Source organism: Schistocerca cancellata, chromosome 1 (assembly GCF_023864275.1).
Source record: "Schistocerca cancellata isolate TAMUIC-IGC-003103 chromosome 1, iqSchCanc2.1, whole genome shotgun sequence".
NCBI classification, from domain to species: domain Eukaryota; kingdom Metazoa; phylum Arthropoda; class Insecta; order Orthoptera; family Acrididae; genus Schistocerca; species Schistocerca cancellata.
In genome coordinates, this window is record NC_064626.1 from 798,348,867 (window position 1) to 798,361,862 (window position 12,996).

The 12,996-nt window shown below is 42.2% G+C and overlaps 1 protein-coding gene across 2 annotated transcripts in view; it reads right to left on the reverse strand.

Annotated features, from left to right (window-relative positions):
• The window catches only part of LOC126187797 (colorectal mutant cancer protein), a 582,723-nt gene that overhangs the window by 420,109 nt on the left and 149,618 nt on the right, over positions 1 to 12,996 (reverse strand). The window lies entirely within an intron of this gene.

Below are 12,996 nucleotides of genomic sequence, written 5' to 3' on the forward strand. Positions count from 1 at the left end.
AGGCATCGTGATGACATCAACATTTATCTATCGACAAATTCATGTGCGTGCTAAAGATACAGTGTACATTACTCAAAGCCGGTACAGCCCGCTATGACTCGAATGTGTCAATAAATAAACGTAATTTCGTTATAATTCCGTAATATACCTCAATTGTAGCTCCCAGCGCATGTACCATTACGATTAACATTATTAGTGTTCTTCAGTTTCAAAGAAATATGATTCGTTGTAACGATACAAGTGTATGATGTACGATAAGAAAAAGAACGATGTGACTCGAAACCAGTTCGGGCAGACTTCCAGACAGCCGCCTTAGCAGGATGCGCTAAAGCCGCTGCACGATGGCTGGCGCTCTCGTATGGTGTTCAACAGGTTAGGAAAGCTGTGGACCTCGATTTTTCGAAAAAAAAAATCCATAAACGAACTGTTCTACAGCAGCATCTGTGTCGTCTAAGTGTGTACTACAATCATTCGAAAGTTCAGCAAAATCGGTGACTCCTGGATGTACGCTTTCCTTGTGAGATTCATCAAAAACTGTAATATACATTTCTTACTAATCTTATTTTGCTTACTTATAATAAGGAGTGGTTCTCATATAATTAGACAAACAGTGCATTTTAATTTTAAACATAATACACAAGGGCTATCCCGGAAGTAACACCTGTTAGGTTAAAAATAAAATACCAGCATAGTTAAAACAAATTTCTTACAACGATCTTAAGCCTATTCCTTTGTATTATTTCTCTACATAATCAGCATTTCGACTTAACCATTTATTATATTCTCTGAACGTGATGTCAAGTTCTCTCCGCTCAAAATTCTGCCGAAAGAGACTGCTGTCAGCCCGTGACAGCCTCCTGAGGTTCTCCGTCAGAGTCAAAGCGTTGAGAGCCAAGTGTCCATGAAATCTGCGGAATGTCGCGCTACAGACGAAAAATTGTGAAATTTTTGTTTATGATTTCTCTGCACCACTTCCTGGCTGATTATAGACAGACGGACAACCACTTCTTTCATCATCATGAGCATTCTTCCTCTAACTTGTAAACAAACGACACCATTATTACTAAACACTCTCAATAATCACATATACAGACGGCGGTAATATCACGTACAAAACGGTATAAATGGGCAGCGCAATTGTGGACCTGTCATTTGTACTCAGGTGATTCACGTGAGAAGGTTTCCGACGTGATTATGGCCGCACGACGGGAATTAATTGACTTTTTCCGTTTCGGAAATGGTTAGGTAATTCAATGTTCCGAGATCAACAGTGCCATGGGCGTGACGAGAATATGAAATTTCAGGCATTACCTCTTACCACGGAGAGTGCAGTGGCCGACGGAATTCACTTAACGATCGAGAGCAGTGGGGTTTGCGCAGATTTGTCAGTGCTACCAGACAAGCAACACGGTGTGAAATAACCGCACAATGATTTCTGTGGGAAGCACGACGAACTTATCCCTTGGGACAGTTCGGCTAAATCTGGAGTTAATGGGCTATGGCAGCAGACGACCAACGCGAGTGCCTTTGCTAACAGCATGACTTCACCTGCAGCGCCTATCCTGGGCTCGTGACCATATCGGTTGGATTCTAAGCGACTGGCCTGGTCAGATGAGTCTCGATTTCGGCTGGTAAGCGCCGATGGTCGAGTTCGAGTGTGGCTTGGACCCCAAGAAGCTATGCACCCTAGTTGTCAACAAGGCACTGTGCAAGATGGTGGTGGCTCCATATTGGTGTGGGCTGTGTTTACATGGAAAGGAGTGGGTCCTCTAGTCCAATTGAATCAATCATTGACTAGAAATGTTTACGTTCAGCTACTTGGAGACCAGCTGCCGTCATTCATGGACTTCATGTTCTCAAACAATGATGTCGTGTCACCAGGCAACAATTATTCACGACTGGTTTGAAGAACATTCTATACAATTCGAACAATTGATTTAGCCGCCCATATAGCTCGACATGAATCCCACCCATTATTTGTGCGACATAAACGAGAGGTCAGTTTGTGTACAACCTCCTGCACCGGCAAAACTTTCGCAATCATGGACGGCTATGGAGACAGCATGGCTTAATATTGTTCCAGGGGACTTCCAACGACTTGTTGAGTCCATGCCACGTCGAGCTGCTGCATTACTCCGGGCAAAAGGAGGTCATGACACGATATTAGGAGATATTCAGGACTTTTGTCGCCTCAGTGTATGTCTACTTGAATCCAGAATGTTTCTCTTCACTGAAATGCAAGCACACGCGTCTCCCACTTGTAGCAATGTTCTCGAGATATGTATCCTACTTTCAGCTTCGTGAAATTCAGTGTAGTCTTCTTAGTAATAATGCTGTGACTAATGTCATGAAGGTAATAAATTTAGTTTCCTTGACAAAGTAATATGTTTAAATCAAAGGGGAAATAATGTCTACAGACGTTCAAGAAAATATGTAAAAGACGATACAATACATACAGAACCGCATCAGTTGTTTATAAAATACCAGGATACTCAAATTTTGATAAATGAAATAATGAAAAAGAATAACACTACTCATTGTCCTACAATTGCGTTATTCCTTACTTAGAAGTGAACTACACTTAGTAAATCTATAAAGACACAGTACAGTGGGCAGTACATGTCTGATGAACACTGCAGGAATGATTGAAGTATCACTTACAATTCATTACTGAACGATAAAGCATAAAACGTTTTTTGTATCAGCTGTGACGTAAAACGTGGTTTTAAAATCAGAATTAATAAAACTGCTTGTATTTGCACTGGTTCGGAACAACGGACAGCACGTGACAGATCGGTTTTCTGAAAAAACAAAGAAATAACTAAAGAAGGGTTCTGCTTAGGCTTTACGCCGGTATCGTCTCTGATGCTACCCGCACGACACATGTGGTTGGCGGGCTGCTTCGAAATGGAGATCCGGTCATATGTCCAACATCCCTCAACAAAAGGCCTCCTCCTACACACAGCTGAGCGTTGTAAAGCGATAAAAACTTTCTCACGTTATAAACTTACTTTCTGACTAGCATTTTCCTACGGTAGATTTAACCAATTGGTGTGTAGTAAATGCTGCGGATGCTTCATTGAGTAACCTGGGTACAGTACAGCAGATTCCAATGGATGTAGATTGCAGTACTCGCAGTTATGCAGAGACAAAGAGGCTTCCACAGAACAAATTGCGTAGAGTGCTGCATCAAGTCAGTCTTAGGAGTTAAGACCCCCACAACAACAACAAATCTGCAGGATTAAAAGAGAAAGTGGTGTTCAAACAAACGCCTACAGCTTCCCTAAATTGCTAAGCAAGCAAGACATGAATGAAAGTTTATAATTTGCACGTTGTATCCTACACTCATAAAGACTGTCACATATTATGGCAGAAATACTAGCCATCGACGTTCTGCAGTTTGCGGAAAACATCCAACAGATCTCCATTCTTTCACTGTACGAGAGTAGTAATAAAATAGTGAGACTTCGCACGAAGACGACGTCAATACAACGAATTTATATGCTTTGTGTTTTGATTTATGTTAAGCAATAGCGCAAGTGAAATATAGGATGACTCAGGAGGAAAGGTAGATGCTTTGAGGGGTGATAGTATTGTTCATTCTGAGCAAAAAATTTCAGGTTAACATATGCCCTTTTCTTAACCTATCGGACACACAGCTATTTGAAAAAACAAGGGCGTCAGTAGCATGTCCTTCACCAGCACTGACATGCGAATACAACCAAAGCAACAGTAGGTTTTGTAGTGTTGTCTTTACTAACCATTTCAATGCAGTATTATTGATGACCAACTGATCGGTCCAATTGTTTTGGATAACCGCCTTCACAGAGATATGTATCTTGATTTCCCTCAAAATTGTTACCATATTCATGGAGGGCGCTCCTTTGGCAACACGACGCCGTATGTACTTTCAGCACGGCGGAGCTCCTTGCAAATTCCGTACAGCCAGTGACACAGCAAGTCAGTGAAACACATCCTTGGTGTTGGATCGGTCGCTGTGGAGTCTTACTCCATAACATTACTATTTATAGGGTTGGCTTAAGAGCCAAGTCTACAAGCACAGAGCAGACACAAAGAAGGATCTTCGCCGGCCGCTGTAGCCGAGCGCTTCTAGGCGCTTCACTCCGGAACTGCGCTGCTACTACGGTCGAAGGTTCGAATCCTCCCTCGGGCATGGATGTGTGTGATGTCTTTAGGTTAGTTAGGTTTAAGTAGTTCTAAGTTTAGGGGACTGATGACCTCAAATGTTCAAGTCCCACAGTGCTGACAGCCATTTGAACCATTTGAAGGATCTTCTCGCTCACATTTTACAAACGTATGCTGAAGTAAAAAACCGTACGAATGACCTCAGATCAGCAACACAGAAGCTACCTACAAGAGCTGCAAAATTCGTTGCGGTTAGTGGTGAACTTTTTGAACATCTTTTGCGAGGAAATGTACACAATTTAAAAAAATAGATCCTAATTTATCATTTAATGTCATCTGCATTTGTCCTGTTCCATGCTGTTTTCGTTAGTTTCCTCGCAAACTGTTAAGAACAGGACATGAGTTTATATGACGTTTTTTGTTCAGAAATACTACTACTATTACCTCTCTAAACATATTCATTTCCTTCTGACTCAACCTGTATAGACTTGATCCACTTATTTTTTTTCCGCCGATGTATACAGCTTTAGCAAGTTGTCAGCTTTCATGGTTTCGTTTAAATGGATAAACTCTGATATCTTACCGACATATAATTATTTGTTTAGAACGGCTAAATGCCAACGAAAATTCGTCCTAAGTTAACGAAGGTTTGTGATGAATCTGCTCCTCCATTTTCAACAGTTACGAAACGGTTGGTTGTTGCTCTTCTCTAGAAGATAATGCCTGCGCGTTCTAAAACTACAGCCGTAGGTGAAACAATACAGAAAATGAAACTTCCAAACTTTACAGATCTCCTGCGAAACTTGAAGAACTAGCACTTTTGAAATAGGACGTGAATCGTGCTTGGGTAGCTCAGATGGTAGAGCACTTGCCCGCGAAAGGCAAAGGTCCCGAGTTCGAGTCTCGATCCGGCACACAGTTTTAATCTGCCAGGAAGTTTCATATCAGCGCACACTCCGCTGCAGAGTGAAAATCTCAATCTGAATACGGAAAGTATACAACATGATATTTTACGATCAGTGATTAAAAGTGGTGTAAATTCATGACGTCATAGATAGTACAATACGTGTTGTATGAAGAGTTAAACATGAGAAAACAATGTGTCACATGGGTGCCGCATCTGTTGAATACTAACAAATACAGAAATACGTCAAGAAAAAATCCAACTTATTATAAGTACAATGTGTTACTATGCATGAGACGTGGATCCACCATTTCATACTGGAAACGAAACACTGGTAGTGGATGGAAGCCAATGTTCCGGTATCGTTGTAGTAGACGTCGATTCCATACATCGTAAAGGTTATGATCCCTGACTTCCAGAAGGTAAAAGACAGTCTCCAAACTAAATATAATACAACAATAATTATCACTAACATATAATACTTCAGAAGCGACTGAGTGAAAAACTACTGGATGCGAGGCCTGGAATGCAAAAGAAATATTTATTTTTCATCATAACAAAGTAATTGTCCGCAACTATTGTTTGGCAATCGGAAAACTAAGCGATACGAAGCTCAAACTGTTGGATCATCCATGTTATTCGCCACATTTGGTACCATATGACTTCCACCTATTTCCATATGTAAAGTAGCTTGTGCATGGGGAAAGCGTTGTCCAGTGAACAATTATGGCAGTCTTAGATTCATATTTTTCACATTCCCAGGATATAGCGTCACGTAACAACTGTAGCTTCCCTAAATAATACAGTCTTTCACTGAGAGCCGACAGTTATTCATCTAAATGTAGGAGGAACCTATTGCTACCTGACTGATTTTGACCCGTCACGTAATTATTTTGTGACGTGCTACGTCACACTTGCGTGTGTAAACAGATATAGGACACACACTGACAATATTTAGTTTGCTTCTAAATTATTTTCTGGGATGAAGGTTGTGCTGAAAGCCTGATCTGTAGCGTAGCACGAGGTCTAGGTTAGATAGGAGGATGACAGTGTGGTCGGAATTTGACGGACAACGAATGTGATGAGAATAACTAATTTTGTAATTACTCGTATTTCACTCGAATTGCATTTCGAGGAGTAGTTTATATCCACCATTTTCATGATGTAATGAGTCAAAGCAAGCGGCCAGTATCGGCAGCTTCAGTATTTCTTCACCTATCCTTTGTAGCGCACCTGCTGGTATTTGCGTATAGACGGAGCCTTCATTTACCAAGGAAAGAGAACGCGCACCGTAGCTCCTGCGATCTTACTCACAGCGGTGTCGTTATTCTCCTCACGATACACTTTCACACCAGAGGAACGCGAACAGTTCATAAACTTTGTTGAGCATATTACTAGCAGATCGACATATAATGGGATGGTCACATCTTTTTGAACTAGCATATTTCACCGATGACAGCATGGAATACAATGTATACAAAGAGCCAGTCATTCCCCTGACGTCGTACTCGTATCTACTTCGCTAGTGCAGACGAAGTGAAAGATGATCTACGCATTATAGGGGTTACATATATTAGATGACCGTGCTAATGTACTCGACAGAACGGACGAAAACTTCCAGATAACTGCAAAATGTCAAAGGTTATGCCCGTTTCCACGAAGGCTCACCGGACAAATGCACATAATTATAGACTTATATCGCTGCCGACAATCTGTTTTACAGTTATGGAACGCGTTTACGGTTATGTACCACAGCCGTTTTGAGAAAATTATCTCCCCTGATACAGTGTTCCTCAACATACGATAGGCATTCGATACACTTCTCCACTGTCGCTTAGTGAACAAAATACGAACTTACGAAATACGGAAAAGAGTTGTGATTGGATTCAGGACTTCCTACAAGACAGAAATCGACACATTTTCAACGAGACGGAATCGTCAAAGATAAAAGTAACTTCAGCACTAACTCAGCTGAGCGTTATAGGGCCATTACTGTTTATGACGTAGATAAATGATCTGATAAATAACGTAGGAAGAACAGCGAAGTTGTTCGTGACTGATGTTTATATGAATGTTGCAACATCAGAATTGCATAAAGACCTATAGAAGAGCGACGCTTGGTTCCAGAACAGGCATTTGACGCTGAACGTAAATAAAAGTAACACATTACGCAAAAATGGGCGAACAGATCCACTGCTATTCGAGAGTTATCGCACAATCAGCTTAACAGCTCATGCATCCAAGTTGCTGACAAGAATAAGATATAGAAGAAGGGAAAAGACAACTGAGGATGTGTTGGATGACGATTAGTTTGGCTTTAGCAAAGGCAAACGCAACAGAGATGCAATTCTGACGTTGCGCTTGATAATGGAAGCAAGACTAAAGAAAAATCAAGACACGTTCATAGGATTTGTTGACCTGGAATAAACGTTCGACAATGTAATATGGAGGAAGATGTTCGCAATCCTGAGAAAAATAGGTGCAAGTTATAGGGAGAGACGGGTAATATGCAATATGTACAAGAGACAAGAGTGAATAACAAGAGTGGACGACCAAGGACGAAGCGTTCGGATTAAAAAGGGTGTAAGACTGGGATGTAGTCTTTCGCCCCTACCGTTCAATTTATATATCGAAGAAGCAATGACGGAAATAAAAGAAAGGTTCAGGAGTGGAATTAAAATTCAAGGTGAAATGATATCAGTGATACGATTCGCGGATGACATTGCTATCCTGAGTGAAAGTGAGGAAGAATTACATGATCTGCTGAATGGAATGAACAGTCTAATGAGTACAGAATATAGAAAAAAAAATTGCTATGAGCACTATGGGACTTAACATCTGAGGTCATCAGTCCCCTAGAACTTAGAACTACATAAACCTAACTAACCTAAGGACATCACAAACATCCATGCCCGAGGCAGGATTCGAACCTGCGACCGTAGCGGTCGCGCGGTTCCAGACTGAAGCGCCTAGAACCGCTCGGCCACACCGGCCGGCTAGAATATAGACAGAGTAAACCGAAGAGAGAGGAAAGTAATGAGAAGCAGCAGAAATGAGAACAGCGAGAAACTTAACAGGATCGATGGTCACGAAGTAGATGAAGTTAAGGAATTCTACTATCTAGGCAGCAAAATAACCAATGACGGACGGAGCAAGGAGGACATCAAAAGCAGCCTAGCACTGGCACATAGGGCATTCCTGGTCAGGAGGAGTCTAGTAGTATCAAACATAGGCCTTAATTTGAGGAAATTATTTCTGATAACGCACGTCTGGAGCACAGCATTGCATCTCAGTGGAACACGGACTGTGGGAAAACCAGAAGAGAAGAAAATCGAAGCATTTGAGATGTGGTGCAACAGAGGAATGTTGAAAATTAGGTGAACTGATAAGGTAAGGAATGGGGAGGTTCTGCGAAGAATAGGAGAGAAAAGGAGTATGTGGAAAACACTGAGAAGGACAGGATGAAAGGACATCTGTAAAGACATCAAGGAATGACTTCCATGGTATTAGAAGGAGTTGTAGAGGGCAAAATCTGTAGAGCAAGACAGAGATTGGAATACATCCAGCAGATAACTGAGGACATAGGTTGCAAATGCTACTCTGAGATAAAGAGGTTGGCAAATGAGAGGAATTCGTGGCCGGCCACATCCAACCAGTCAGAAGACTGATGGCTCAAGCAAATAAGAGTGTTGATTAATTCTAATAAAACAATCCATGTAATACGTGTCCTATTCTTATCGTTTACAGAGATACAGCTGTTACATTGTAACCAAAACACATACTCAAAGAAAGAGTTAAGCAGAGGCACATAATTAAGTTTAAAGCTTTTGCCGATTCATCTTCTGGAGAATGTTAGGTTCAGATCACGTCCATTCGACAAAGGCAGTGCGAAAGGGCACCGTCAATCTGGAAGAACATATCCACTCTTGCATCCAAAGGAATCTCTTCCAACATCGCTGGAACCTCGTTTTCAAGAAAGGATAGAAAACGGGCGCCTGTAAGATGATACGGTAACACATAAGGCTTCATCAAGTGACTGGTTATCATACCACGCCACATATTTACAGGGAATCGTTATTGGTAACGTGCCTCCATAAAACCAGTATTAATGGGATTAATCAGTGATCTGCAATAAGCCAACGACAAAATTCCACTCATCTAGCATCATCTCCTACTAGGAAAACGTTGAATCCGCTTTTAACGATAACGATAGAAGCCATGTATACATAATATCCGCCATATTCTTTTATGTGGAACACCAATACTGGTCGATATTCTGCGTGCGCTTTTTGAATGACTACGTTATGCCAGCAGAATAATGTCTTCTGCATCATCCACACTCGGTTCATTTGCACGTTCAGATGAAACGTGGCTCTTGGTCGCAGCACCAGTCTCACGCAGTTTAGAGAAAATAAGAGTTAACACGCTTGAATCTGGTACTAGGTGGTTAGGAAATCGTCTATTGTATTCTCTAGAAGCAACAGCAGCTTTTCCGTTACAAAACGCGTACATACATGCCATACTGAGCATTTCTAAATACGTGCGGCATGGTTAACCGGTACTGTAGAATTGGTCAATGTTTCCCAATCACAATCATATTTGAAAAAATTATTTATGTAAACTCTAGCATAATGTCACAACTTGAACTTTAAAACAAAAATGATTATCGATAAATAAACACATTGCAACTAGAGCATCAATACGTGAGATGAAAACATAACTCAGTAACCAATAAAAACTTGACAGTGTTGATGCGCAATGTTTTACTCGAATTAGTCGCTAAGTCTGTACTAAACCCGTCCGAATAGCGGCGAGTGTTAAGGCGCCGTTTCCAGGACGGGGAGATACACCGGTCCCGGATTGAATCCGCCAGGCAGCTTGACGATGTGCACAGCCTGAGAGCCGAATGCACCAACATCGACGAAAATTAACCACGGTTAAATCGGCATTTAATCCTAGTAAACGCAAAATTCGACTTCATCAACCTCGGTTAAATTTAAACGAGGGAGTTGATCACGATTACAGTTGACCACGGTCGGAAGCTTGTTTATTTTGAACTGATCGCGTTTAGAATAAAGTAAACGCGTACCGTATTAAGATGGCTGCGCGTATGATGTTTTAGATAGCACAGAAGATGAAACATGTTATATCTTGAACAAGTAAATCGTCGCCGTAGCTGTATTTGTGAAAAGAGGAAATCCTTTCCAAAATTACAGGACAGACATTTGAAGAGAGAGATTTCGTGGTTAAAAAGAAACAATGTGGTGGTTATTTGGTCAAATCAACGAGAGGTAGGAATTTCTACATACGTGCGGCATGCTTAACCGGTCCACTGTAGAGTAACCCTGTCTCGCCCATAAGCAGACTTCTAATAGACATTAAGGGCATACGCAAAACTGGCGCACTTAATACAGTTTTGCTACATTTCGTCATCGTTAAATATCGAATAATGACATTTGTAGATAAGGTTTTACACAGTGTATACCGAGACGGAGACGTAGCAGCTCTGTTGAAGCCGAACCGTAATTGACAGTGTGGTGAGCTGTGAAAAGAAAGGTAGCAGGTTCGCGTAAATCCCCTTCCAATTTTTTTTTAAGTCTTTTGTTTCCTAAGTGATTCTGTCTCTTTCTTCTTAATTTCATAGAAGTATTACGAGCAATAGTCGGTGTCATTATTATAAATAAAGTATTTGCTCCAATTCTTGTTGCAAAGGCCCCGTGGACCGAAATCTTAATGTAACTGTCAATCTATGTTCAGCGAGTAAACACAAGCTACACACTGGAAGTTTTTATTATTAAGAAACTTCAAGTAAAATATATATTCCCGTCTCTCGGTTTTATGGACTGCCTCATGTCCTCATGTTTGTATCTTGTAGGTAAATATCTTTTTCAATGATGATGAGCGATTTCAAAAAATATCTCCTCTTCCATTCAAATAAAATTACTAAAGGAATCTCGATCTCGTAATCTATCTGATGAAGTACGTTATTTCCGAGTGACGGCAGTCATTGGAACATGGGGAATATTAATATTATGCAAGTCTCCGCTCCGATAAGTGAGTGGTCAGCATGGCGGATTGCCGTCCTACGGGCCAGGGTTCGATTCCCGGCTGGGTCGGAGATTTTCTCCGCTCAGGGACTGGGTGTTGTGTTGTCTTCATCATCATTTCATCCCTATCCGGCGCGCGGGTCGCCCAATTTGACGTCGAATGTAATAAGACCTGCACCAAGGCGACCGGACCTGCCCTGCAAGGGGCCTCCCGGCCAATGACACCAAACGCCCATTTAATTTCCATTATGCAAAAGTGGAAATTGACATTAGACACTATATTTCAACTACATTAAATTTAAAACCGAAAGTGTGGTTAAGGTTCAATAGAGTTAATGAATAACTTCTACTAGTATGTATGTCAGATCGGAGTACAGTATTATACGCTGTTGAAGTCATCGCCGCTGCTGCAGGGATTCTGTGGCTACCTCTCCATGGCATTGCTGCTGGCTTTCTACAAATTTACAAATTTCCCTCCATGACATTGCTGCAGACATTCTGCAGGACGAGTCCAGAATCTTCTTAACTCTACAGCCGTCCGTTTTTTCTTTTTTAACCACAACCACATTACGATTCCTAACTGATAAGCACTAACTACCACTGACAGCGATTATGATTAATTTTGCATGTATAATGGACGCTTTCCTTATGGGGCTGACGGCGGTCAAATTCCCAGTTAGTTGAACGCATTTTGCTAACTGGGATTTACCGTTGCTGCACCCCAGAGACAACTTAACCGCAATTAAGCTTTAACCATGATCGCGAGACCGTCGTTATCTTGCTTTTTAATGGACGTTGGTGCAGTCAGCCATGAACGTGGTTTTCAGGCAGTTTGCCACATCCCGTTTGGTGAATACTGGGCGGCTACCCAAGTTTCTCTTCCGTTACATGATTCGCAAATATTCACAAAAGTTTCGCCCACTTTCACTAGAATAACATCGCACGCACACAGCAGGGGTACACATATTCCGTCCTGGAGGGTAACGGAGTGGCGACAGGAAGGGCATCCAGCGACCCCTTACACACCGTACCACATCCGTTAATAACCATGCCAACCCTGCGCCGACGCGGGCAAAGGCACAAGAAAAAGAAGGAAAAAGAAGTAGATAAGTCTGTACTACCACCTTCTAAAATATTTATATTATTCCTTGCGAAACACCCTGTACATGTAGATCCAGATGCAAACTGTGCGACTACTCTTCTTGTGGAGGGGTTTCGTACTTTTGTGCGTATGATTTAAATAGCAAGAACTCTTCAAAATATTACGTTAATAAGTGTCGCCCTTCCAACTCTTATAACAGAGTACTGTGGTGGACAAATGAGGCCCGACGTCACGTCCCATCGCTTTAATCTCGGCAGTCTACCCCCGCCACGCGAAAGAGACCCACGTTCCGGGGCTGCCACAGAGGCAGGACGTGGGTCAGGAGACTGAAGCGAGGTCCTGCGGCGACGTAGGGCCGCATAAAGACACGCGCGTATCCGTTATTTACGAGCGCGTGATTACGATGCACCCTCAAAGCACTGCCGGGTGCGCCCCCCCCCCCCTTTCCTCACCCCCAGCCCTGACAAATCACAGCCTGACGAGCAGCCCCCACTGGCGCACTCGTCTGGGAGCGTCCCGAATCAATCTCTCTCTGCCCGCTCTGCGCTCATCAGCAACCGTCTGCCTCCTGCGTTTACGATTCGTAAATGACGCGCCAAGCCACTGTATTTTTACGCATCCTTAAAAATAACCGTCATTTTCTGCTAGTGGCGACGTTGAGCAAATACAGTCGAGTCGCTTTATTACGATAAGGGAAGTATACGACCAACGTTCAGACACTTCTCGGCCTACCAAAGTGTGCTATTGGTTACTCCTGTGTGCCTTCTTCACCAAAAGTCTTCTTTAACCAATCACCA